The 26761-nt window shown below is 40.5% G+C and overlaps 1 long non-coding RNA gene across 1 annotated transcript; it reads right to left on the reverse strand.

The window, feature by feature from the left end:
* Nucleotides 1–17722: 17722 nt before the first annotated feature.
* LOC135297946 (uncharacterized) lies at nucleotides 17723–21218 on the reverse strand. The gene is made up of 3 exons (XR_010359888.1): nucleotides 20421–21218; nucleotides 19034–19113; nucleotides 17723–18373 (listed from the first exon to the last, which is right to left on the reverse strand). It is a non-coding gene; the product is annotated as an uncharacterized LOC135297946 (long non-coding RNA).
* Between the last annotated feature and the right edge of the window lie 5543 nt (nucleotides 21219–26761).

Here is a 26761-nt window from a genome sequence, read left to right on the forward strand (position 1 = left end):
CATTGCACAGGCTGAAGGCTCTCTTAGACACAAGCCACAAAAGATAGTTGTCTTTTTCTCAATAAATGACTTTGGCAAGAGATACTTTTTCCCAAAACAAAATTCCTTAAAAAAAATAATAATATTTTTCTTATTTTGTAAAAGGGTTGAGCTGCTTAATTGTTTTTCATCCAATATTTTGACATAGTTACCATAATAGCTACTAAAATGTTTACCTGCTAAAATCTCAGTCTCTGATAAATCAGTGACAAAGGCATTGAGACACTATGACAATACTTCACAAGAAAGCACAAAGAATAATACACACAATAAAACTAATTTAAGACAAATCAGAGAATTTAATTTGTTTTTAAATGTTTGGAATTTTAAGACTTTGCTCCTAACAACAGTGGTTTTTTTCAGCCAGCTTTTCTCGGATGTGCTTTCAGGAGTTATCCACATTCTCAGTGTTTGCTGTTGTCTTCAAAGATTGCAATCTCATTCAAGCAGAGACTCATCTTCTCCCATGTTTGCAAAGCACTTGCACAACTCTGAATGTCATCGGAGTAAGAAGCAACAGACCCATCAACAGAAAGATCAAGCAGATGATAAAAATTTAAAAAAAAGTCTTTACGTGGCATTTGAGTGAAAACATGCTTCCAGAAAGGAAAGATGGATAGTATAATCCAAGATTCACACAGCGATCCAGTTTAGTGCCTTGGGGACACTAAATTGTATGGGGAGAAGCACACAAGCACTGTGCCCACGTCTGTGGCTGTGTGGCAGCACTGTGGGTGCACAGCCTTCCCCTTAGAGTGGGCACACAGCCCCAGGAGGTGGCTGGGCAGGCCCACCATGGACTCCTCAAATGACTGACATTACCTTCACCCCCCCCACTGCTGGGGTGTTTTCCTCTCTCTGCCTGTGCTAAGCTGTTTACTGCCTCAATATCATGTATTGCTCTCTGGAAAAAAACACAAGCAAAAAGAAAGATTTTCCATTATAATGCACTTACTGAAGGAGGGCTTGACCTGTATGTGATCTGAAGGGAGCAGAGGCTAAGGAAAGGTCATTCACATAGACACAACCTACATCTGGGACACTTGTGAAGCTCTCTGTACCTTTTCTGAAATATTTCAGGAGTACCAAAGTGAAAAATGTTAAAACACTGGTAACAAGGAGCATTTATATGGCTCAGTGCAGTGTCACATATCAAAGACCTAACAAGAAGTGCTAAGGTATATAAATGCCACATTTTACTTGGATTAATATAATCTCTGCCTCACAGGGGTTGAAAGGCAGTTTAGGTATCTTGGTACACTGCTGCAATATGCTGGGCAGATATAAAGTACTGTTTAAAGGGGGAAGGATTGGATGAAGAAAGCTATAGAATTTACTTGAGGTCAGAAAAATACCTGAGATGGAGACAGTCTCCCAACATCACCCCAATGAGCCCTGCACTCACACCACCATCTCCCCTGTGTGCCTGTGTAACATGCAGAGGGAGGAGAGGGGTCAGCAAAGCACCCAGCAAAGGGAAGAGTGCATTAATACCTGCTCTGCACATGAAACAACAGGTACTGGAAAACAATGCCTACAACTTGGTGACAATCTCCTGAAGTCTCTGAACACCTTTACAGCTATCATCCCTAGCTGACCTTTTAAACCTGATGCTAATCAGGCAGGAGAGCTCAGTTCTTTACTTCATGTTGTTAATGAGATCAAGCACATACAGGTCCCTCCTACCCCTCCTGATCATTTGTCAGATATATCTATGTCTTATCCTTTACTCAGAGCAGAAAGCATCCAAATGTCATTAAAGACTGCCCTTACTGTCCAGGGACAACTGTTTAATAGAGCAGGTCATAAGGGCAAAGGGAGCTCTTAGACACTGCCAGGTGAACAACTGAAACAGCACCAACTGGCAGGACACAAATTTCAACTTGTGGTGTAAGATGCACAGAATGGGATAAAGTTACTGGGCTACTGAGGAAATGAGGACAAATACAAGAGATAAAACTAATGGTTTCAGCAGAAATTATGGATCAAAAGACCAGAAGTCCTTTGGCTGGGGCCATCAGGGCAGGGGTTTTGCAGCTGGTGGATGCAGTGTTCCCCAGCCCCTGACTCATAGCAAGGACCCACGGTTAAAAAAAGCTTATGGAGTTGAGACTACAAACAATTTCCAGCTTGTTTTCTCCTCCACCATGCCATGGCCTTCTCACCTAAGGAGCTGCATTGCTTTGTGCAATGATATTTGAATGTGTGTTCATACTCCCAAGTTCAACAGGCTGACAGGAACAACCTGTCTTTGGGCTGAAGGTTTTTTTATTTGTTGGAAATGTCACGGTGCTGTTCTGAGTGTGGCTGCCTTTCAAAAGTACAAACTCTTGAGTGCAAAGGGCTGGATTATATCCACTGCAACCTGTCACTGCTAAGTGCAGATGACCTCTTTCACTCACTCTAATTCCAAAACACTCATCCTGTTGTGCAGTACTAAACAGTTTTTTGGCATAGAGTGTGTAATAGATATGGTATATAGATTAAAAAAAAAAACCCAAACAAACACTCATTCAGCTCTTCCTGGAGAGGTTTAGCGTGTGATCAGTCTGTCACATGTCAGTTATTCAAAATGAACTCAACAAATGTGTGCTAAGGTGGAACGAAAATTACTTGATGCAGGGGCCTCACTGAGTCATGACTGAAATCTGTAGCAGTCACGGTATGGAGGAGATGCCATTTCAGCCTCCTTTTCAGCATGTCCATGTACAGACAGATGGAACTTCACAGGCTTCCCACAAGCACTGGGACGTTCCCTTCCCACCTTCTGACAGTGTCTGCTTCTTCTTCTTCTTCCCTGACATATAACCCTCCTCATTATTCTTCAATCTCCTTTATTTTTTTTCCCTTCCCTGCCTGACCTCTGCCTCCATGCTGTGCTCTCCTGCTGAGCCTCTGCTTCCATGATCTGTGTAGCAGACGGAAGAACAATGGGTGGGAAAACCCTACAAGCAGAGAGGAGTGACTGTGGACTGACTGCTAAGGCAAATGGAAGAGATCATCAGGTCCTGCAAGCTGCCTCTTTCAATTTCAGAACTTTGGATCAAATAAAGACAGGACCTCCTAGGATTCTGTTTCCAGGTGAGACTCCTCATGCATGTTGAAGACCCTGATTTGTCAAGCTGTACAATATCCTGAATGATGCCAACAGACATCAGTGGCAGGGAGTGGGAACCAGGGAGGCTGACATTGCTCTCCATTTGTCACTGAGGTGGTGAGAATCACCGGGAATGGCCACCACTGAAAAAATATCACCAGAACAAAGCCCCCGGAATTGTGGCTCACCTTGCTCAGAAGTGTAGAAAACATACAGGTGGATATAAAGAGAAAATAAATAAGATTTTGAATTGGAGTAATCATTCTTCTGCCAAAACCTTTGTGCCAAAACCTTTGTCTGATATATACTGCTTAATGCGCTGCGGAGGAATGTAGCCGTATCCTTCTTAAAATTTTTCTGCGTAAAATGAAGGCACAATATGCAATACAGCAGGCTGAAGACATATTGAAGATATTTACTACATTCTGCATATGTAGATGGTGTTTGTTTAACCATCTTTATTCACAATAATTAACTGTTGCATTGCAATTGTCTTTAGCACCAAATAAAAGTTGTTCTGTACTTCTTTACCAATGTATTTTTAAGTCACTCAGTGCTTAATACAAGTTTGTAACCTGCAGGCTCAAGTCTTGTGGAGACTGATACACATGAATTATTCATAAACCAAGGAACCGTGGCTATTAACATAAGTAAAACTACTTGAAAAAAAAAGTAGCTCACGCTTCAATTTTGTTCAGGAATTGACCTTAATTTGCTCTTCAGATCTAGACTGCCTTATTAGGAAGCTTTCTTGTCTGTTTTTTTATTCATTTTATATAGGTAGGAAACAGATAAAAAAGGTCTCCAAACTCGATAAATCTTGTAAGTTAGACTGAACTTTCATGACAGCTGTGGACAGCATCTTAAACCAAAGGGTTTCCCTGCCTCCCCCACTGCCCCAACATTTAATACTTTCTGTGTGGCTGTGAGGAGGCAGACAAGATGACTCAAATGCCATTAATGTTTACAAGACGGGTCTGTGAAGCCTTAAATCAGTGAGGCTCAGCTGTCATCCTGTGCATTTGCATTTGTAGTGAAAAAGCAAATCCCTGATAATTCCTTGATTTTTCTTAAACAGAGAGAAAGCAGAGAATATTTTAAAGAGCAGTGAAACAGAACTCAGCTGCCACATTCACAAAGTGCCATACATTCATCTTGCTGCTAAAACTGTAAGAAAAAATCTTGTAAGAGCAAAGCTTTCCCTGCTTACAAAGTAAACAGTGAAATATAAACTGGATTACCTGTCATATCAGGAAAGTATCACTGATTTTTCAGGGTGTTCAAAGATATTTTATTCCAGAAAACTTCACCAGTTTCTCTGGATTCAGGTTGCAGCAGAAGTAATGGTAAAGAGTTGTAGCCTAAGGTCCCTTTTATAAAGTTAAAAATTTGCCAGTTGCAACTTTCATATTTTAAAGTAAAAAAATAAGCCAAAATAATTTTGAAGCTTTTTTGCTTTGTTTTGAGTCACCTACCATCCTCTTACCATGTGAGGTGGCTGTAGCACCACAGAGCAAGACTCGCTGCAGTCACAGGTTGCAGCATGAAGACTCACTCCCTGCTCTCAGAACTGGCAGTTAATTAGAAGCCAGTTTATCAACCTTACCACAGGCTGTGAGCCCTCTGAATTTTTCATTATCTCCTCCCCTTAAGAGCACAAAACCCATAATTTTTTCCACACAAGCAACAGACCATGGGATTCAAGGAAAGAAAGGTAAATGTTGGACTTTGATCAATGTCTTTGATGCAGTTTAAGAAATTTCACAGATTGAGATGCATTCCTGCATTTCCAATCCAAAACTCCCTTAGTTTCAGACAGGGAAGAGTTTTCCTCACTATCCCCTCTATCCACTGCCCCTCAGCTCAGGACACATTTTCAATGCAGAACGTGCAGAATGGCCCAGCTCTCCATAGCTCTGGGCATGTGAATTTTGCATCTTCACCTGGGTTGTGTGGGTGAAGCAGTGTCTGTATCATCTCCTTCAGATTAAGAAAACAAAATTATTTGTTCTCTCTGTTGTCTCAGGAAGCACTTGTAAACATTGCAGGACACAGGAATGCAGCCTGGTTTTCTTCTGTCCCTTACTGAAATGTCCGGGCCACTAAGCTCTGACAACAGCTCCACTGCCACTGCCTGTCCTGCACCCCTGGCTGTGTGTCTGTCTGGCTCAGCTGGATGGATGGAGGGGGCAGGTCTCCCCCTGCACACACTTTTTCATGTCAACACCTTCCTTTTCTGGAAGCAGCATTTCCTCCAGGTTTATCAGGCACTTACCGACCACTAACACCCAGTAGACTCTGCTAAATGTATCTTTCCTTACTTATAAAATTTTGATTAAGGCCTCAGGAAAACAAATTTGGAAAGGCACTTAAAATAAAACCTAAGCAACGTACACAGAGACGAGTCTCTCTTAACATATTCCAAGGTAGCTAAGCCAAACCACTTCTCCTTAGATGCTAATGGATCCGGACAAACATGGAAGCAGCTTTCCAGTGTCACCAGAATCTCGTACTGCCTTTTCAGTTCTTCAGGACTTTTTTTTCTCCATAGTACACACCTGGCTTGATTCAAAGTGAAGGCACCTCTGAGATGTCCACCTCAATACTTAATAACGTTTCAGAGGGTTTTTTTCCTTTAATTCTCATGGCCTGAAAATAATTATGCATGCAAGGCTAATCACAATTTTGTGCTTATGTTCTGCACAGACTGTAGTACTCTCTTAGATTTTAGTACAGATTCACAGTCTTTTTTCAGCACTGTTAGGAGGATATAAAATTAACCGAAGTAATTTCTCACTCAAGTAAACCAGTATCCTTTAAGCTTTTCTGGGATCATACCAAAACCCAGCCTTTGGAGCCTGGATCCCAAAGGAAAGAAGGTGTCCATGGGGAAACCCTGATTCAAGCACCAAATCACTTATGAAGATGGATGTACCTTCTGCATCAGCTCAAAGGCATGTTGCCCTTACTATAAATGCATCCTCAACACCCAGCTCAGCTCGTTGGGAACCTGCTGGAGCCAGATAGGTCTGACGGTCAAGGAAGTGCAGAGCTTGCAGCTGGTACCTTGCTATCAGCTTGCTCTCTGCTTTTCTAGTGCAAAGCTGACCTCTTGAAGCTTCCTTCTCCCTTTGTGCTACACTCCCTTGTACTTCACTCAGCGCAGCTGCATGACAAGGAACAAGCAGGGCAGCCTTGCAAAGCACAAACCTTGAATAAATAAACTGCAAGGAGAGAAACGAATCCTGACTGACTTGTTGCATCTCTTGACGAAAGCCGTACATGCTGGCAGCCCGTGTGTCCCACAGTTCCAGAGGGATTAGTGTGGTGTTTACCTGCTCTTTCCCAGGCTGAGCAAACGTTTGATCTTGCTAATGTGTACACGAGTTTGTGACAGTTGCCATAGCACAACAGGAACCCTCCCTTCTCTCCTGTTGTTCGTAACCTTTGAGGACTAACCAGCCAAGCTTTCTGACAGCATCAAAAATGCAGCTCATTCTAAATTAACTTCCAGGGAAAAAAGGGCTGCTTTCAAAGCTTCAGTCGCTGACTGAGTTGGATATTCCGCCATCAGCAAATATCAGATGCCTTTTGGAGGAGGAAAGGGCTGTTCTTCTCCCAGAAAATAGGGAACTGATTGGCTTTTGGGGATTTTTATGGAGGAAGAATCAGAAAGGTGGTACTGCTGTGCCTGCACTGGAGAAACAGGGAAACACTTCCCTCTCCCATGGGAATCCATTTGGGTATTGTTATTTCATGCATGGTATTTAATACTTGCCTCCTGGTAGAGACTAATGTTCCATTGTGTCCCTGGGCACTTTGTGTAAAGAGATATTTCACCACAATAAAAGCAAGGTGCTGCCAAGAACTGCAGTGGGGGGGTTGCAGAACAAAGCTGGGAAAGTTTCCTGGCGTATCACAGGTAAAATAAGGGTGGCCCTACAGCACCAGCCGTGTACTGTGTATGTCACAGCAAGGGCCCATAGCATTGCTGTGAGCATAATGCTTCATTTTCTTCACATTATCTTCACTATGCCCATCTTCTTTCATATACTTGAACAGGCATACATTAAATAGGATTTATATGGGTTAGGGGTCATAACTAATGCCAGCTGATGTGATGGTTCAGCAGTGAGTCGTGTACCACCACTGAATGCCCTACTCCACACCATCAACAGTCTCCAGTGCCTGGGTAGCACATGCACTAAGTGAGAGCAGGTAGAAGCTTGGACAGCCCTCTGGGATTGTGTGGTGGGAGGTGAGCACTGCTTCACACACAGGTGCTGGCATGTCCAGTGTCAGAAAATTAAAACTAAGGAATGAAAAAGGCCTTTGCTACTATTTTCACTCTTTGTGAAATGTTGATCATAAAAAAAAAAAAAAAAAAGAAGAAAAAAAAAAAAGGAAAACATCTCCATCTACTAGTTTCAGTAAACTGCATGTGTTGTCATTTAAATAAAAGCTGAAAGAGGAAACAGAATTTTTCCAGCAGTAATACCCTATGTTTTTAATAGCTCCACTTATCTCAGTCTTATTTTGGCTTGGCAGTGGTGGTGCAATCTCCAACACTAGCCTCAACATTTTAAATTTATCACGTTCTGAGGACTATCTGTTGAAATAAAGAGCTTATCCACAGTGGCAACATTAAGAGCATTGATGAAGCCTCAAATAGAATTGGTGGGTGCTTTGCAGTGCTAAATTAAATAACAACAGAAAAATTCATGCTGTAGATGTCATGCCCCATGCAAGCAAACTGAATTCCCACAGTCTCATTTCAGGGAATAAAAGTCTGGTGAACAGAAAACAGCAAGGTAAGTCCCATTTCGGGTCTAAAAGTCATGTTCCGGTTTAACTCCTCATTAAAATCCTGGTATACATTTTTCCTAATTTGGGAGTGGAAAAAAAAAAGGAGGAGGGACAGAGACCAGAAGTGTTCTCAGTCTTTAATTTACCTACTTACATCATTGCTGCTTTTTCCCTGGGCTCACACAATGAGGTTAAAAGCCTAAACAAGGAGGAAGCCAGATACGTACTCTGTTATTCTGTGATTTCTCCAGAGGTGACAGTGAGAGGTGAGGTGAGAGGTGAGATGAAAAGGCTTTGCTGAGCATTGATCAATGTCCTTGGTGAGTTGGAGAGCAAAACCTCTGGTGCACTTTTATTTTTAAGGTTATACTTTTAATCAGCAGCATTATATCTATGTTTTCAGTCACACTGGAAGTGCATGCAGAGAATTTTCATGCACTGAAATCAAGAAGTCATGCATTATATTCACACAGGTAAAAGGAGAAGTAAGATTCCCCCTTTTCTCCTGGACTCTTAGAGCTCTGCCTTTCTTCAAGGAATTGCCAGTCCTACCTAGCCACTGCATGCAGGGCAATGTGCAGTCCGTCTCACCTGGAATAACCATAGGTATCCTATAAATACTTTACCAAGCCACAAGCACCTGAGCTGCCCAAGCTGCCTTTTCACAAGCTGTCTTATCACTTCCTGGAGCCTTGATACTCAAAGGACTTAATTCACTATCTAAAAATGGCACAATGATTTTGCAAAAGATAGTTAGCAAGTTGTCACTACTAAATCTGTACTCATATTCTTACAGCTGGTTCAGTAAGACTGCTCTAGCTTAAAACTGAAACTGCTCATACTATCTGTTTTCTAGAGTGCTTGATTAAATTAGTTTCTTTTCTTATTTGTGAGACATTCACAAAGGACTCCTGTTTCCTCTCAGCCTGACTTTTGTCTAGGCGCCAGATAACTTGCACAAACGAACCTGTTTGTGAACAGTTGATTTCGACTGGCAAAGGAAGCTGCTGGCCCATCTCCAAAGTGCTGCTTGGAGCCCTCTCACACAGGTCTCCTGTGACAAGGAGCAAACAGCACCCCGAGGTTCATGTGCCTCCTCGCAGACAAGGGCCAGTATCTCATTTCGTGACTGCACAGAGAACTTGTCACTTGGCCCTTCCAGTGCTACACAGGCTGTGCCAGTGTGGCCATTACGAAAGTACAGCTTGTACTTGCTAAAATTAACTACAAATGCAAAATTTGCCTGCCTTTTCCAGCTTTGCCTTTGGCCGGCCTAAGTTTTTCTTTAAACTGAAGGATCATATCCTCTCAGAAAAAACAGCCAAGAGACAGTTCTGGTATAGACAGGGTTAGAAACCTCATTTATGAACAGACATTTGAAGCTTGGCTGGATTAAATGAAGTGACGTGTCAAAACAATAAATATTGAACACAAAGTTTGATAGTAGAAGAAAGTTTTTCATTAGAAAATATCAGAAAGCTTTTGTAGAGCAAGGACTCCTCTTGAACTCTATCAAAGTCAGTGTGTGAGGTCTGTGCATGACTATGAATTTAATTTATGAACTAAAGGGAGAAAATTGGTAGAGGATCTTAGAGACCCCAGCTATTGATCAGAAAGGAAAGAAAAAGAAGGAAGGGAGAGCAGAGAGGAAGCAGAACTGGGAGAAAGAATGATTCTTGCAAAAGTCATCAGATAGAAGGTATGGTTAATGAGTTTCCATGTAGGAAACTAACAGATACTGGTGAGAAAATGACAGAGAAATTAATATACAAGAAGCTTGTGAAGTCCAGAAAATAAAATCTGGGAATTGGAACTACTGTGCAGAATGTAAGAACAAATACTGTAGAGAAAACTAAACCACAATCAAATAGCAATCAAGATCTTATCTCTGAGATTGAAATAGTAATGAGAAAAGAGAAATAAATAGCAGATTGCTGAAATCTTGTCAGTAGTGGTGATGGCACAGAAAAAAATCCTTAAGATTACTTAAGAAAAATACTCAAGTACTTAACTTACAGAAAAAAATATTAACAATATAGGAAGATAAATATTACAAATGACAATGGAAGGTTTTTAGTTCCCAGACATCAATTAGACATGAAAATCAGATATCTAGTTTGATAGCCATGAAATTTGTTTACAATTGAGAAACACATTCCTAAGCAAAGAAAGGCTTTGAATCTGGTCTTGTTAAAACAAAATGCTACCATGAAAGTGGTGGCTGCAGAAGTTAGTCTTGCCTCATGTGGGGTTAAATTAACTGGAAGGATCAAGAAAAAGAGACCATATTAAAGATTATGCCAGAAGAGAAATCTGTAGGATACAGGAAGAGCTAATGAGTGAAGGCGCAGGTGATGAGGAGTTGAGAAAATTGAATGAGATTTGGGTGTTGGCCATAAGAAAAAGTGCTACTCAAATTTTCATACCAAGAAAAGGAGAAAATTTTAAAGAAGGGTGCTAAAATTGTTGAGGTAAATAGCTACATAAAAATTGGGAATATATAAAAACCTAAATACCAGGAAAATAACCTTTTACAAAATTCAACATTATATATACACCTATTCTAAAAGCTGAATCTGTACCTCTGTGTAGCTATTCTGCAGTGCCTATCTCTTTATTATAAAAAATTTTTCACCCATTCATCCCATAGATGACAACTATTATCCAGAGTTGCCAACTTTGGACAGTTCCAGAGATGATGCTGGGGCACACCTTTGTTCTCAGCTTGCCCCAGCTGTCTTTAACAAAATGTGTTAATGTGTCCTTCTCCACCGGCCAAATGGAAGGAGGGCAATCAGAAGAGGTGCAGAATTCAGCCTATCCATGAGCTCAGGTGGGACTAACTGGAACCATCCACATTCCCTTTTAAGTCCTTTCTCATCTTTGATCTGTTGCTGCCTTCTGGCTTTGCTATGTAATAAGAGTCCTATTGTTTTTAAATATTACAGGTTTCTGCTGCTCTTTCAATGCTGCCCTGAAATTACTGAACGGAGGTACCACAGTAGCAATTTACACAAAGGTGGAAGTGCATGTTATAGTCCCCATTTTCTTTCATTTTCACTCATTGTTCAATAATTCATATATACTCAAGATTTCAAATTACTTGCAAGTTCTATGACTAATAGGGTGTGGAGCTGTAATTTACTTACATGAATGTTTCATTATTTCCTTTCCATTGAATTTGGAGAAAGTATCACAAAACCTCAATTCCTTAGGATTGTAACAGGAATCCAGTGATTGAGCCGAAATTTGACTCTAATTTAACATGTAAATTCTGACCATCAACAAAAGGGAAAATATCACTGTGTGAAGTGAAGTTGTAGTTTCACTTCATCATTACCTTCCATTTACCAGGAGTGCTTCAGATGCATTTGGAGAAGGTCCCAGTGCAAAGAAGAGAAAAATAGGGCATGTGAAATATCAATTATTAAAATATAATATTCATTACAATGGATGTAGTCACCAGGAATGGCTAATGGGCTTAGAGACACATGTTGGTCTTGATTTACAGATATGAACTGATGTATGGATATTTAGACAGAATAAGTACTGGGTATATAAGGGGTGGTATTAAGAAAGCACCCACTTAGACTCAATAAAAATGAAAAAGAAATGCTATGTATTAATATTTTATTCTCTGCCCTTAGGGCTGTAAGGTTGAAATCCATCCCTTAGGTTTTCTCCAAAAAAGCCGTACAATTTCTGTATTGTAGGATCTTAAAATTGACATATTTTCCTTCCTATTCCCTGCTCACTCCTGAGACTGCCCTTCCCCTGCTTCCAAAGCTGCCAGGGCTCTTGATCTCTCAGAACACCACCTGAAACTCTTTGCTGACTCGTGCCTACCCACAGCACCATCAGCCCAGCTCTCCACATGGGCCAGAGCACTTTCTAACTCTTGCCGAAGGGCTGTGGCTGCCAGAATCTATGTCCTGTACATCTGCAAACCTCTACATGCACACTGACAATTTACAGCCATCCTTCACCAGCCAAGGCAAAAGCTCCCTCATTGCCCCAGCCCTTACCCAGGGACAAAACAGCCTGGATGGCAGCAGCCCACACAATGTCTTATCTCGTGGAGCTCTATCAAGACTAGCCACAACAAGTCAGCATGTGAACAGCAGCTCCCCAGAACTGCTGCAATGAAAGGCAAATCTGGAGACCTGGGATATACAGCCAGGAGAGATTGCCTAATGAAGGGAGGGGATTGCCAGTGTTGTTTTTTAAGAACAGGTTACACAAAAAAGCAACAGAACTGGCAGAGCCAGAGATAAATAACCCTGCCTTTGGGCAGGAGGAGGCATTCAAAGACACGGTACATTCTCCTCTGCTTTCTATCATCTGCCTAGGTACACTGATTTTTGGCATATTTCTTAAGCCTTTTCTTTGTGCCCACACTAATTGGGATGATGAACCAGCAGAGAGGTGCTGGAACAGGAATCGGGATGAGCAGGGCATGTTTTCTCCTCCAGTGCTGCCTCACTGTTTGACCTTGAGCTTCTCACATCCTGCTGTGCTCGCCAAGACCATGCATCTACAAATAAAGCTTGTGGTAATTCATCTGCGTCATAGAGCTAAGATTTTGGATGATAATCAATGTGGAAAGAAGCCTTTTTTTTTTTTTTTTAATTCTTTCTCTAAAAGATTAATCACATGAAGCAAGAAGAAAATAAATTCTAACTTATGTGAAGAATTACTGTATCAGAATTTGAGGAACAGTCACAGAAATGTATGCTTACACTGCATAAAATCAAACCAGGCTTTGCAATGCTTCTCATATTTTCTAATGGCGCACCAGTACATTGTCCCACATGTTTTACTTGTGTTGAAGTAACCTCCAAAATACATCCCTGAAATTGTGGGGAGACTCATGAGAAGTAGTGAACAATCACCATTTCAATTAAGTTCACCTGCAGCTGCAGCTAAAACGTCTGAAATGCAAGTTTTCTGGATTGAGGTCCTGGCCTCACTCTCCTGCCCTGTGCTGCTGTCGTTCCCAAGTGAACCCTCATTTTTCCCAAGTGATGCCCAAGTGAGCACAAATGCTTTCAACACCTCCTTAGTCTGAATTCCTGAGTATTCAGAATATGCAGAGAAAGGAACCTTGGTAGTGCAGTAGTATTTTAAAGTGGTTGACTTTTCCCCACATTTATCATTATAAGGACTAAAATTTCTTTGAAAATAGTGTCATTCCCCATGGCCATTCTGTCCTAGGCAATCCACTAGCAAGCTCTTACCAAATTGGAATTAAAAAGTATATTTATACTGTAATGTCATGTTATAAAGTCGGAACTTGGATTGATAATTTTTGCAGAGCCAAATTATTTTGTGTGAACATAGACTAGAATCAACATCCTCTCCCACCTTGTACTGTGTCACTGTTCATTTCCCAAAGGAATATTAAGTAGGAATGAAAATCATGACAAGCACTGTGACCATTGTTCATCCTAAAATCCATTATGTAAATAAATTACCTCTTCTGTTGATCAGTAGCTCCAGCACCCGATGTTAGGAAGGCTGAAAGTCAGGGACAGAATTCTCTGTTTTATCAGCTGCATTTCATCACTCCAACCACATCAGAATTCATGCTACAAGAAGACACGAGATAACAGCAAAGGGTGAATGTGGAATACAGAACTGACACAAGCCTTCTGCATTTTCAAACAGTGTGGAATCCTTAAAATGTTTGTTTTCATCAAGATTTAAACAATATGAAGCTGTTTGGGTTATATCTTGGGTTTCACTCTGCATGAGACCTAGATGATTGTAGATCCTACTTCTTTTTATGCCCCCTTTATTCCAGTAAAATTAAATGATCCTTTCATTTAACAAAAGAGACTATCTTCCTTTAAAGTGCACTGTCATTTGTGTGTTTCTAAAATGGCAGACGCCATTTTTGGCCCCAAAATCAGAGTTGATAAGACATTAAGGCCCTGTGCACAATATCATTAAAGTCTTGTCTGTAATTGAACTTCTTTTGTTGCACATTAACCTTCAGACATGCTATTTTAATGTGGAAGGACATAGTCTGTGCAAAACCTTGACAATGGAAAATTTACTCATTGTGTTATGAGTCCTCCCAAGGAATAAAGCATACAAATATTATAAAATCCCTACAGTTGCACTGATTCAACTGTTTTTCCTTGGTTAAAGGAAAGAATAACAAGAAAACATGAGCAATAATGATTATTAAACAATTACTTTCCACCTTATCTTCAGTAAATTTGCAGGTTTAAGAAATCATCAATTTTCATTTCAAATATCTCAGTACACAATTTTTGAAATGAAAAAGAATCCAGATTTTGAAATTTTCATCTTGTTAAACATTTAGATCAGTGTTCTAGGCTCTGTTTTTGTCTCTAAGTCCAGGTGCTTATTCTAGCATAATTACTGAACCTTGGTTTTGTTTTGGTATTTATAATGTGTTTGTTATGTGCCAATGGAAGTCCTCTCTGGGTTTTTTTGCATATCTCCTTCCTTTGGTCCTTTATTCCTACATAGAAAACCTAGAAAAATATCCTTCTGAAATAAGAATAGAGATACAAATTCGATTTAATTCGGGTGTCAAAATTATGGAATAGAATTATATGCCAGAAGATGTGTGATTTTCAGGTAATTTCTTTTCCCTGGAATGCTTCTGTCTCATTTAAAACCTTAATTTAAAGCCTGAGGGGGCAGCCTGTCCTGCACTCAATATACTGGGCTGAAAATTAAATTCTTTACTAACAAGGTGTGACAAACCCTTGCTACCAGAAACCAACATATTGCTGATGTCTGCATGTTTTGTAGCTTTAATCCAACAGCACATTGCTCTGCAGGCAGATACCTCTATGTAAAGGAGGCAGCTCAGGAGGGAATGTATTCTTATTAAATATACATACGAACAAAGAAACATCCTGACTGTGTTTTTTCCAAGCACTTGTGCATAGGTATAATACTGTGATGGATGTTGCTATATCCATGCACTAATAGCCATACAGATTTCCAAATTCATTGAAGAACATCCAATTCCCCTCCATTCGCCTGGAACTGTGTAAAAGCAGTTGAGTGATGGCTGATCCTGGGCTAAAGCAAGTTTGCTTATTCTTGGTAATGGCATTCTCAGTAATAGCAGGAGGAGTTCTGTTAAAACGTACTTGGCCAAACAGACCAGACTTTCAGCCATGTGTAAATCTCTTTTAGAGCACCATCAGTACCTAGTAAAAGGTATAGACTTACTTCCACAACTGAAGGAAACACATACCTGCTTTGTATCCAGAAAATGGGGGATTTTCAGTGTTCTCTCATCTTACTGTATTGTCACTCAGCTGAAGAGAGTTTTTTGTGTTTTCTCTGTAAGCAAACTCCCTGGTGAGACTTGAGCCCACTTCTTACACCTTTCATAACAAAGACTTTTCAGTCTATGCACCCGGTTCTTTTCTTTAGCTTTCAAAGAGCAGAGCCTTTTTGATAGTAGTTTTCTGGGAAAGTAGGTAAGAGTCATGGAGTGACCCACAGTGTGAATGTATCTGTAGATAATGACATGAAGGAGAAGAGAACCTTTCTTATCCCAAACCACTCTCCTTGATGCGCTCCTGATGTGCACAGGCACAGCCTTTGCTCCTGCCCTTCTTTTCAGTCATGGTGCATTTTGTGTTCCTGCATCTGGAGGAGCTGTCAGGATGCCCTGATCTGCCCTGCAGCAGCCACAGGCAGTAGGTGCAGAGGAGGCAGCCTCAGGCATGCATCTGCAGTTACTGCAGGCGAGAAAATCCTCCAGGTCATGCTATTGTGGGAAAGATCCCCCGCTGTTGGAGTGTAAATATGGCTCACATATCTCAAAAGATGAGTAAAATAAACCTTCTTTGATTCACAGTTTTATTCAGCTTCCTTCATCAAAGATTAAGATATAGCATGAAAACATAAGAAAGTTATATCAAAGTAACAAGCTGAAAATAAACTTGCTTTAATGAGATGGATGTAGTTTGATTATGCTCAGTCATCATTTTTTAAACTTGATCTTAATTGCCTTTCATATATCAAGTTCCTACTATATAAAATCACATTTGCTTTCCTGCATTCATCCCTGCTGTCAGCTTTCCAGCTTGCTTTGTAATTTACTGTAATCCTCCTGTGGGTGAATCACCCTTCATGCTGGTGTCTTTTGCCAGAAATATTTTTTGTGTCCTAGTGCACTTTACTGAACTGTGTTCTTCCAGAAAATGACTAATGACCTCACTAAAACTCAGAAGTAGTTTATGAGCAGTAGAGTTTTCTGTGATAGAGAAATAATTTTAAGGTCCACAACAGCTTTGAAGGCTCTAGCAGATAGAGTTTAAGAACCAAAATATTTGGGGAAAAACATATAACACAAATATTGTGTCTCTTCAGTATCACTTGTATTCCCTGGGTATTTCTGGGAATAATGCCAGACAAAGGTGGCACATACACCTGCCACAGCTGAGAGCAGAGTGCCAAGTTGGGCCAGCTGGGACTGGCTCAAGAGCTGTAGCTCTTGTCAAATATCCTGTGAGTAAAAGACCAGCTTGGATCAGTTCAATCACCACTAGAAGATTGTGTGTAGGACTACACTGCTGAAGAAAACTCTGCTTTTCCCTTTTTACTTTTTGCTGTAAAAGTTTCATGCTCTTGATGACCCTTTGGTGCAGTTCTCACAGGCAAGGAGTGGCAGAGAGGCACAGCTCCCATTTGGGCATTGCTTAGGGCCAGGTTAAATTCCCAAAGCAAGAGTCCCTGGGCCAGAATGACCCACGGTGGCTGTGAGATTCATGTCCACCAACCAATTCACACTGGGTGAAGACAATCGCTCCCAGTGAGCCTGTGTTGATGTAGTGCAGTCTGTTCTCTGGAGAAGAGCCTTCAGTCTGGAATGGGTGGAGCAAGGAAGGGTTTTAACCAAGCAGGAGCAGTGGGTTTTACTCCTTCTGAGTACAGGGCAAAGCTTTAGAGGGGATGGGGTGATACTGGCTGCAGGAGTCATGAAACTCAGTCCTAGGCCTGCTGGCATGGAAAAGGTTTTCTCTGTAGTCTTAAAATTCTTTGGCACTGCAGAAAGCTGCACAGCCCAGGAACTGATATTCAATCCACTTCAGTCCATTTTTCTGTTGAATCTCTGGCACTACTCAGACTGTTGCTGGAAGATTCCTATTGTGAAATACCCCTGAGACAATAAAGGACATGGAAACACCAGAGGAGCTGGAGAAACATCCTCAGATATGAGATATCACAGGACAGCTCTCTTTTTCTAAAGCTAAGTATATTTTAGGGCATTTTTTACACTTGAGTGAGGTACAGATAAAATTTCTAAAATTTTATCTATTGCCTCTGCCACTGGTCATTGAACATGACACTCTTTGTAGTTACAAATAACTCACATAGCATGGAAAAAGCCAAGCCTGTGGCTCATGTGGAAGTAGGCTGATCCCACATCCTAAGGAGGTCTTGTGACACTGGGCATCACCATCCTCCAGCTTTCACACCAGCAGGCAGTCAACACTTACTTCAGAGGCACCTGGAGAGCTGTTTGAAAGTCTCCTTCAAACAAGAGTAAATTATTCAGTGCTATTGTGCTTTGAGCTCTTAAGGAGCTTTTTAAATGCTCAGAAAATAAAGCTCAGAATATACTTATTTAAATGTCAGAATATAAAGCATAATCAGACAATCTCCATATAGAGAGGTGTGTTGTAAATAGAGCCGTGCCAAGGTGTTGACTCATAAGGCTTCTTAATGGCTTTTATTTACAGTCAGAAGACAAACTATAAAATAGACATCATTGTGAGAAGACATTCTACAGCACTTTAACTAGCCAAATCATGTCAGAATCGTGTGCTCAAATCTCTAGTAGCACAGGATGATCTTGCCCCTGAATCAGGAGCCTACTGAGAAAATAAGAGAAACACCAATGTAAAGCTTCTTGGAAGTGCTGGAATATCAGTACAGTGCAGTTATTATGATATATAATGCACAGTGTGCTATAACGAACAAGCTGTCTTACTATTTATCTCACTTAGAGCCTCCCTACAATAATGGTTTCTTAGTAAGATACATCTTCATAATCTTTATTATATCTGTTTTCTTATAAAGAATCTTCCTCTTTTCCATTTAGCTGTTATTGGCAATTCTCCTTTAGGTACATGTATCCAATGTCATATAAAAGAGCTCTGTGAGACATTTTCATAACTGAAAATCAATGTATTGTATCTAGTCCTTCAGCTGCCCAGCTGTGGAGCTGGTTCCACCTCAAACAATGGCTCATTCCATAGCCAAAATTTATTTTCCTTTTTGTTCTCCAGTGCTGTTCTGTCTCTTTTTTTTAGGTTTTGCATATCCTTTTTGAGTCCTGCCCTAGAGGAGCATGGCTTTCCAATCCTGAGGCCACAGAGCAGAAGTGCTTTCTTATTCTGTTTCACTGCTTCCTCTTTTGTGGTGTTCCTTACAAAGTAAACAAAACACAAAACGATGATGGTAGGAACTCAAATCCATAAAAATGGGAGTCAACAGACTTTCTAATGGAACATTTTTAATGGAACATTGTGGAATCTCTCCTCCCTTCCCCCATCAACCTTCTCCTCCTCCTTAGGCAATACATTACCTGTTATTTTTTTTTTTCCAGTAAGGGATAATCACCTTCTTATCTTATCTAGCATTCCCCATGCTATTCCTGAGGCTCAAGCTGGCCAGCCACTCTCAGCTGTCTTAAATGATTTACACATCTAATTAATAAAAAAGTAGCTAGTATTTACCTCAGGAGCTCAGGGCTTCAATTTTATGTCCAAAGGAGGACTTGGGTTCCTGAAAGGTTATCTGCTTCTTTCAAAAGCATAAATTGCTCTCATAAGAGATTATTCCCCAGAATTGTCATGCCATATGTTTTCTGTGGTAACAGGATGTGGAGGACAGAGATGAGAGACAGAAGAAGGATTCAGAGGAAGGAAAGTGTAAGTTAGGTCTCTGAGGGGATGTTGTCCCACAGTGGCAATGTTTTTACTCACACTTGTTTGATTATCTGGTTAGAATTAGCATTGACAGAATTACTCATCTAGCCAGTGTGGGGTCATAAAATGTCAAAAGTGAAGAAGAATAAATAAATACCTCAGTCTGGGAGTTATTCACAGGTTTTAGTCTGATGGTAGAAAAGCTTTAAGAACTTCCAAGTTTATGAGCCTTCACCACTAGAAAAATGAATATTTTTACAATACTGACATCAAAATTCCTTTTGTAAGTGATTCAACTTCCCTGTCTGAAATTTCAGTGAGGTGAAGAAAATGGTCTTCTGTAAATGGCTCTTTGACATGCATAAAGGACTTCTGGTTTGGTTTTTTTTTCCCCTTTGATAACAAAACGTACATAGTACAATCAGATAAACTTATGAAGGTTAACATTATTCATGAAGAGGTGAAAAACAATGATAGCAGACTAAGATCCTTCTTTTTTTTAATTTAAAAATTTAAAAGTTAGCTTTTTAGACAACATGTCCATTGACAATATTGTACTATTTCTCTTTAAAAGGTTGAATCTCTATAGCAGCCATTCACATTATTTGGGGTGTGCTGCAACAAGAATCTGGTTTATATTTGCTGCATAAAAGACTCAATGACATAGAAAATTCTACCTAAAATCCTTCAAAAAAGAAACCACAAAAAACCACTAACCAAAACCAAACCAAAACAGCAACAAGTCCTCCCCCTCAAACACACAAAAAAGGACCAAGAAAAAGCCAAAAAATTAAAAGTACATTTTGGAAAATTAACTACAGAAACAATTATTTGAAAATCACTGTTTTTGCAATTTTTATGTCATTGCAAGAGATTACAGAGTCTTTTAACAGGGAAGAAAATGGGGTGAAAGGTACATAGAAGATTAATGATATAACCAGCAAACCTTTGTTCATTAAAATACAAACTCTGAGGCCCAGTAAAGTCTCAACAGCATCAGAGACTGGCTATAGGCAAAGGGGCAGCAGGGCAGTTAAAACGCCTGCAACCCCACCATATAAACATCTCTAGTTAAGAACTGAGCAACTGTGCATTCTGAGGAAGGACTGATGGGTGCGTCAGAAAAATATTGTTTACTTCTCTCCTTAGAGCTAATGGCAAAACTGACACCAGCAAATAAATAATAAGTCATTTCTCAAAACAGAGTGAATCAGCTCAGTGCTGGATCTTCTATTAAGCCCTAACTCCTGCTCAGCATTTTGTATTCAGCAGGAACACCACGATGGCTGAGCAAAGCAGAACAGGGTAATTAAGTTGCCCTTTTCTCTGACAGAAAAGAAAGATCTCCTCCTTGGAGTTTAAAGTTTCCTATTGCTTCCTTCCAGAGGCTGTGATATCTTCTTAAACAGCCTGGTACATGTAAAATTAAAGCCCCAGAGATGAGAAGTATCTTTAGCTCTGTGTTTATTGTCAGCCTTTCATTCACCATGTCCAGGGGCTGGCTGGGAAGCTCTCAAAGGGAAAGGCTCTGGGTGTCTACTCACCTGCTTCCTCCTTAGGAAATCTCTACTGCCTCTTGCATCTTTTCAATAACTACTTCAAAAGTCTTGTTCCTACTTTTCAAGGTCAGTAGTTGGTTAAAGTTCAAATATACTAAAATGAATAGTTTTGCCAGTGTGATTTCCCACAGCCTTGCTCCCTACTACCTGATGTGCCCCCAAGAGCAGGGGCTTGCCCCTCCCTCCCTTCCAGCACAATCTATGCTGAATAGTCCCTCCTTTTATGTCTGTTTCTCAGTGTGGCACACCCATCCTCCATTCCACCAAAGTCCCATTCTCCCCAAACACCTGCGTGGCAAAAGACAGTTTATGCCATGCCCTGGTATGAGTTTTTCATGTGCTGGCCAGTTCAGTGATACCTGGTGATAATTATGGACATAAAGGGGGCAAACTTCTACATTGGATACAGCCTAGAATCCCACCCCAGCTCTCCTCCACGTGCCAGCTGGATCTGCAGGAAGATTCTTGCCCTCTGTCACCTGGCATGGTCACAGAGCAGAGGCATTTTCATCCGATTCTTCTCCTTCAGTAATTAACCCAGGAGTGAGTTCTGGTTCAAACAGCCTGTAGCAGGAATGTGGTAAAATGACCTGTGCAGCAGCTGAAACGATACTGAAATTAAGATGTCTACCACAGTTTCTGGAGTTAATAGCCTATTGCAATGCATGGGGGAGGCACCAGCTTGCAGAGTGACTGGAGATTCCTGTTAAAGATTTCAGACAAAAAAGCTGGTTTGACCTTTTTTGAAAGTGAAAGAATATTACCATGCTGTCAGACAGGAAAAAAAAAAAGGCTAGAATATATATTAAAGCCAGTATAGAATATACAGAAAAAGAAGATGCAACAAAACCTGAGAAATTATATTAAATAAAAACAAGGTAGTTTTAACATCATTACAAAAATCAAGGTAGTTTTGCCATCATTGCATAAATTACTGAGTAGGCAACTTATTCTGTGGTCTGTCTTGCAGCCAGTGATCTATTTGACTCAGACTGTTGTACTGTTCTCCAGTCTTCAGCTCCCCTGCTCACTGCCACCTGTTTGTCACACATGACACTTGGTCATTGCAAAAATGCTCAGATAGGTGAGAGACTCCTTTTCCTGATTATGGTTTCCTGGCAGCAGTAAAAGGCTCCAGTTTGAGCAAGGCTTGGACATTCAAATTTTGGTAGAATTAAAATTAGTAAACTGGTGTCTACTATTTTAGCTTTTGTAAAAAAATTGCTTCCACAAATAAGTAATTCTTTTGTGCTCATACTTAGATATTAATACACTTCTGATGTAAATTTATTTGAAAAATAAGGATCTACATTATATAGGCAGTAATTCACATGAAAAATATGCTTTTAAAGGAATATGTAGATCTCTAAAATCTTCTAAGGCTACTTAATTCAAAATTCCTTGACTTTCTAGATAAAAATCATTTTTGAAACAGCATTTAATGCTTTGCAATATCATTATTTAAAAAAAAAAGGCCAAAGACATGATTGTGACTTCTGCTGGCAAACATTATCTGAAGTGTCTGAAGAGGAAAATGAACTTGTTTTCCTCCCCGTTACTTATTTTGGAATATGAAAATCAGGAAAAAATTGCATATTATTGTAAGCTCATTTCTGTTTTCAAATTAAGCATTTGAAAGCCTCGCTTGGTTTCAAGTTCCTGTTTTCTATGTACTACACAATCCCAATATAGCTGCTACCTGAAAAAATCCAGAGGGAAGACTGATGATATAAGATGGTGGGAGTGCATAATCCTGTGAATGTCTCTTTCATTTCCCAGATGAAATATCAGGCTTCACGGATCAGTAAATTATTACTAGGTCTTAATCCATCAAAGCAGCGCGAGTTTGAAAGCTGCAGCAGGGTGGGATGGTTGCAGGAGTGGGGATGTTGCAGGGGAGGGAGGTGTCTTGCTCTGCCCTCAGCGCAGCAACAGCTCCTCCAGGAGCAGGCAAAGTGAGGAAGGCAAGGAGAGCTGGGGGCTGCGGGGCTCCTGCCCACCCACGCCCAGTGGCAGCAGAGCACAAGGGACACATGTGCCCTTCAAACTCCTTTTCTCAGTCAGCTGCACTCGTCTCAGCCTTGCTGGCCCAGGTGGGAGCGGTGGCTCTGAACCCCAAGGCACAGGTAGATCCCTGCTGCTGGTACCATCAGGCAGAAAAACAAAGGGGCAAAGAAGGGCGGCCCCTTGTACCAGCTGTGGCTTGTGTGTGCGATGCTGAAGAGGCACTACTATGTACAGTGGGTACTGCATAACACTTGGTGTTCTCTGGAGTGACTTTCTTCTTTTTTTCACTGTTTACCTCATCTTTCAGACTATGAATTTCTTATCTCACTTACTGTCTGCCATCAGGTATCTACACAGAGCCCAAGACAACTGGCTCCAAACATCCTCCTGTTTCATCTCAGTCACCAGCACCCTGACCTGCAGGTGCACACACAGCTGGGCAGCCACTCTTTATCTCCGTTTCCTCCATTAAATATTTGTGACCTGCTGAGGCAGTGAAGGATTTGTATATAAAAGTAGTTTAAAATGCAAAGCACACAGAAAACAAACCGAAAAAATACAAATTAATTTTGGATCCCAGGACACTATCTCAATACAAATTATAGCACAATGTGGTTCTGCAACCTTTTCTGAGGGGGGCTTCTTCAAACACCCGTGCTGTGTACAATCACTTACTAACATTTGGTGGAACTCTGTAGGGTAACATTAAATTAAAAGTCACTCTGGCTGGTATGCACTGATGAGAAAAGCTCGTTTTGAATTTCAAATAAAGCTTGTAGGACTGCAGAATACTCATATGAGCAATTCCCATATTAGAAGGCATTTTCCAGAAAAGCAATTAACATTCCATCTCCTGTATTTTCACCACTGGAGAATTTGGGTGCTGACAACCGTTGACATCTCCTTACTTACTCCATTTCCCCTTGCACATCCAGCTCCCAAACATGAGTGCTGTTTCTCAGCTCCAGCCCTCTTATTAGTGATAATAACAATGCTTCGGTGAGAGCAATTACAAAGCAGCCTCTCCAGAGACCTGGCAGTCATTTCCCCTTGTGCTAAATATGTCAGGATCTGTGTCACCTACAATTTGACCAAAAAGTAGTTGAAAACAAGATTCAGAAGATTGAAAACTTCCCCACAGCAATGTGTAACTCTGATTCTATCAATTAGCAGACATCAGGACATGGCAGGAGGCTGCACACAGGCTTGGCAGGGCAGCCACAGAGGGCAGAGACCCTCTCCACAGGTACTTTCTACACAGTATATTTCTATGGATTGGGTCCATGTCCCTCCTGCACTGAACTTTTTGTGATCACTATGTTTATAAAATTTTTAAAACCAACCATGTTAGTAGAAAAGTATGAAATAACTTGTGCCATATTTTTAAAGACTCAACCAACTAAACTCAATGCCTCCCATGTTAAACAATGGAAACAATCTTGCATCAGGTCTCCAAATAGGTGCTTTAGTAGACCATACTCTTTTCAGGTCAGTGGACAATCCTGAAAAAAATGTAACATGTGGTACTGAATAACAATTTACTGGTGTTAGAAAGACCTTTACAAATAAATAAATTGAATGAGGGATGAAAAATACAATTTCAGGTTGCTGAATAAATTTGTACATACCAATGCTGTTTTTCCTGCATTGGATTCTTAAAAAGATCTCTGGAAATATTCTCAAAAATTTATTTCAGGAAGTAAAAAATGTTTAGTTCTGAAATCCTAGGCTATATTACAGATTTATGGGCATACTTGACCAGAACACAGTTATTATTTTGAAAGTAAAATTCATCTTCTCCCGTATTTACCCTTCTTGTACTAGCAGGACCTTTCTTTGTCCTTCTCTTCTTTTCCTGCACATACCACCAATCATTTTAATGCAGTTGCCAAGGTTTTTCTCCTTTCTTTCTCTAAACTTTGCTGTGTGAGTGAGCTCACCCAGCATTAGATTAAGCACCAGAATATGTTTTAGTAAACAGAATTTACTCCCGACCTTCAGCTCCCCATCCACTGTTACAAACCAATCTTTCATTCCCTTGAGGCAACATCCGAGGAAGAAGCCTCTGTATAAAAGAGTTACAACTTGTTCAGACTCTGAGGGATAAGCTGTCAAAACAATGCATTGAACGGGATACATCCAATAATACTCATGTCTGTTCAAACCACATCAAGGTTTATATTCCATGCACTGCTCAAATGTCAGTTTTGAATCTTGTTTACTCTTTCAAAATGTAGAATTTAGGTATTTTAACTAATTACCTGATAATGTTTTGACTACACAGAAAATGCAGTGGTAGAGGAACCCATAAATTTGAATACAAGGCTTTCAGACATGTGGGGCATCCTTTATCACTCTCAGTAGAACAACCAGCTTCCACTGAACTCTGCCTCCTTTTCATTGTAAAGATCATTAAAAAAGTCTATTTGGTCCATGTTTAATGGCAAAGTTTTAGCCTTGTCCCTGTATCTCCACAAAGCTTTTATGCACTACCACAATTAGGACAAATTTTCAAACAAACTGACCTGCAGCAAATAATAACATTTTTGTAAGCCAGAGTATCTGCATTTTACCTGATTGTGTAGAATCCTAGCAGCATTTAGGTTGGAAAGGACCCTTGAGATTGAGTCCAACCATGAACACTGCACTGCCAAGTCCACCACTATATAAAAGCTATACAGGAGTTAAATAACATCACTCAGTGCTGACCCAAATTGCTGACACAGGCCATGATTTTGGCCCTAAATTTAAATGAATCTGCTATCAGTTCATACAAAATAATTGAGAAGAAGAAGGAATCATCATTTAGTTTTTCTTAAAACTCTGTGCATTGGGGAAGGCACAATACAGAGTAGAGAAATCATCAAAGGCAAGGATGCTACATTTTGTAAGTCAGGACAGAGCTAAACCCCAGGCTTCTGAAACTTCTATTCAAAAGTAAAGGTGCCAACAAAACAGAAGCCAGGCCCAGGACCACTGCAGCCCTGGTTACCAGTAAGTTGTGCAGGCTGCCTCAACCCCGGGCCAGGCAATGCTGTCTGTGCTCACAGAGCTCTGCAGGACCCTCTGAAACAGAACCAGAGCAGCAGCTCTGTGCCAGGACTGCAGCCCTTGAGCCCCTGTAACAGGCCCTGCCAGCACTCTTCACACTCCAGCATCTGTCAGTCAAGGTGGAAAATCTGTTTCCTGCCATGTCACTCTCCCTTCTCCTTCTTAAAAACATTTTTTAATCCTGAAACTTGTATTTATTCATGCAAAAGAAAGCTGATCTCACTGAGCAGTAGAGTTCCTGGGGGCATGTGATGATGTCCTGATGACAGCAACCTGCAAAAGTGCCTATACCTGTTTAATTTTAATCCCATGAACTGCCCTGCTGAAGTCAATGAGACCATACTCAAGACATAATTTAAGTGCATTTGTTATTTTCAGGGACAGCTATTACATCTGGAGCATGCACACTCATTGAAGTGAGAGTATAATTTCTTGTGTGTGGGAGAGCAATGCATCTGGTGTGCCAATGTGCAAAAAACCCTCCTTTTAGCAGTGAGAATTTTCAGTTGACCTTAAAGTCTGATTTTTCAATCTAATACCAAACCCCAAATGTGTGTCAGAAAGTTATACCCCCACTAAGCAGAAGAAAACCAGAAACTAGGTAGAAAGAACAGAAAAGAACCATATTCCTCCTAGCACAATTCACTTTGGAGACCCCACCAATCAGAGAGGTGGATCTGGAGACATTTCCCACACTCAGATGAGTGCAGAGATTATAAATGTTCCTGTAGCCGCTAAAAAAAATCCCATATAATTTAGAATAGGTTAGTTTGATTTAGTGGGTAAAAACACCTTTTTCTTCCTGTGTAATGATATCACTTCTGGAGGGTGAGGAAGTGCTACAGGTGACAAGTAAAAGACAGTAGCAGGAAGACAGTGGCTCCTCAGCCTTTGCATCATTGTGATTGGCACAAATGGGTACTCTGTATAGGGCCTGAGAAACACTGAAGAAGATGCAGTGGTACCTTCTGTTGTCACAGACCTTTTCCCAAATGTACTCTATGTAATGTAAATATAGTTTGAGTCATCTAAGCTAGTTTTCTATCTAAGAGGCATATAAACTGATGATTTCAGGCAATTTAAAAATTGAAAGATTAAGATTACAGTATCTGCTAGACACTGTTATTGTTCCATTTACAATCCTCAAAGTTACTTCTATTTTCATATAATCCTTCAACTTTTATGACCCTGATGTCATTGCAGAAGTAACACACTGATATTTTCTAACATGTACTGTTTGTAGATGTATGAAATAAACAGCAGCTATG

Source organism: Passer domesticus, chromosome 3 (assembly GCF_036417665.1).
Source record: "Passer domesticus isolate bPasDom1 chromosome 3, bPasDom1.hap1, whole genome shotgun sequence".
NCBI classification, from domain to species: Eukaryota; Metazoa; Chordata; class Aves; order Passeriformes; family Passeridae; genus Passer; species Passer domesticus.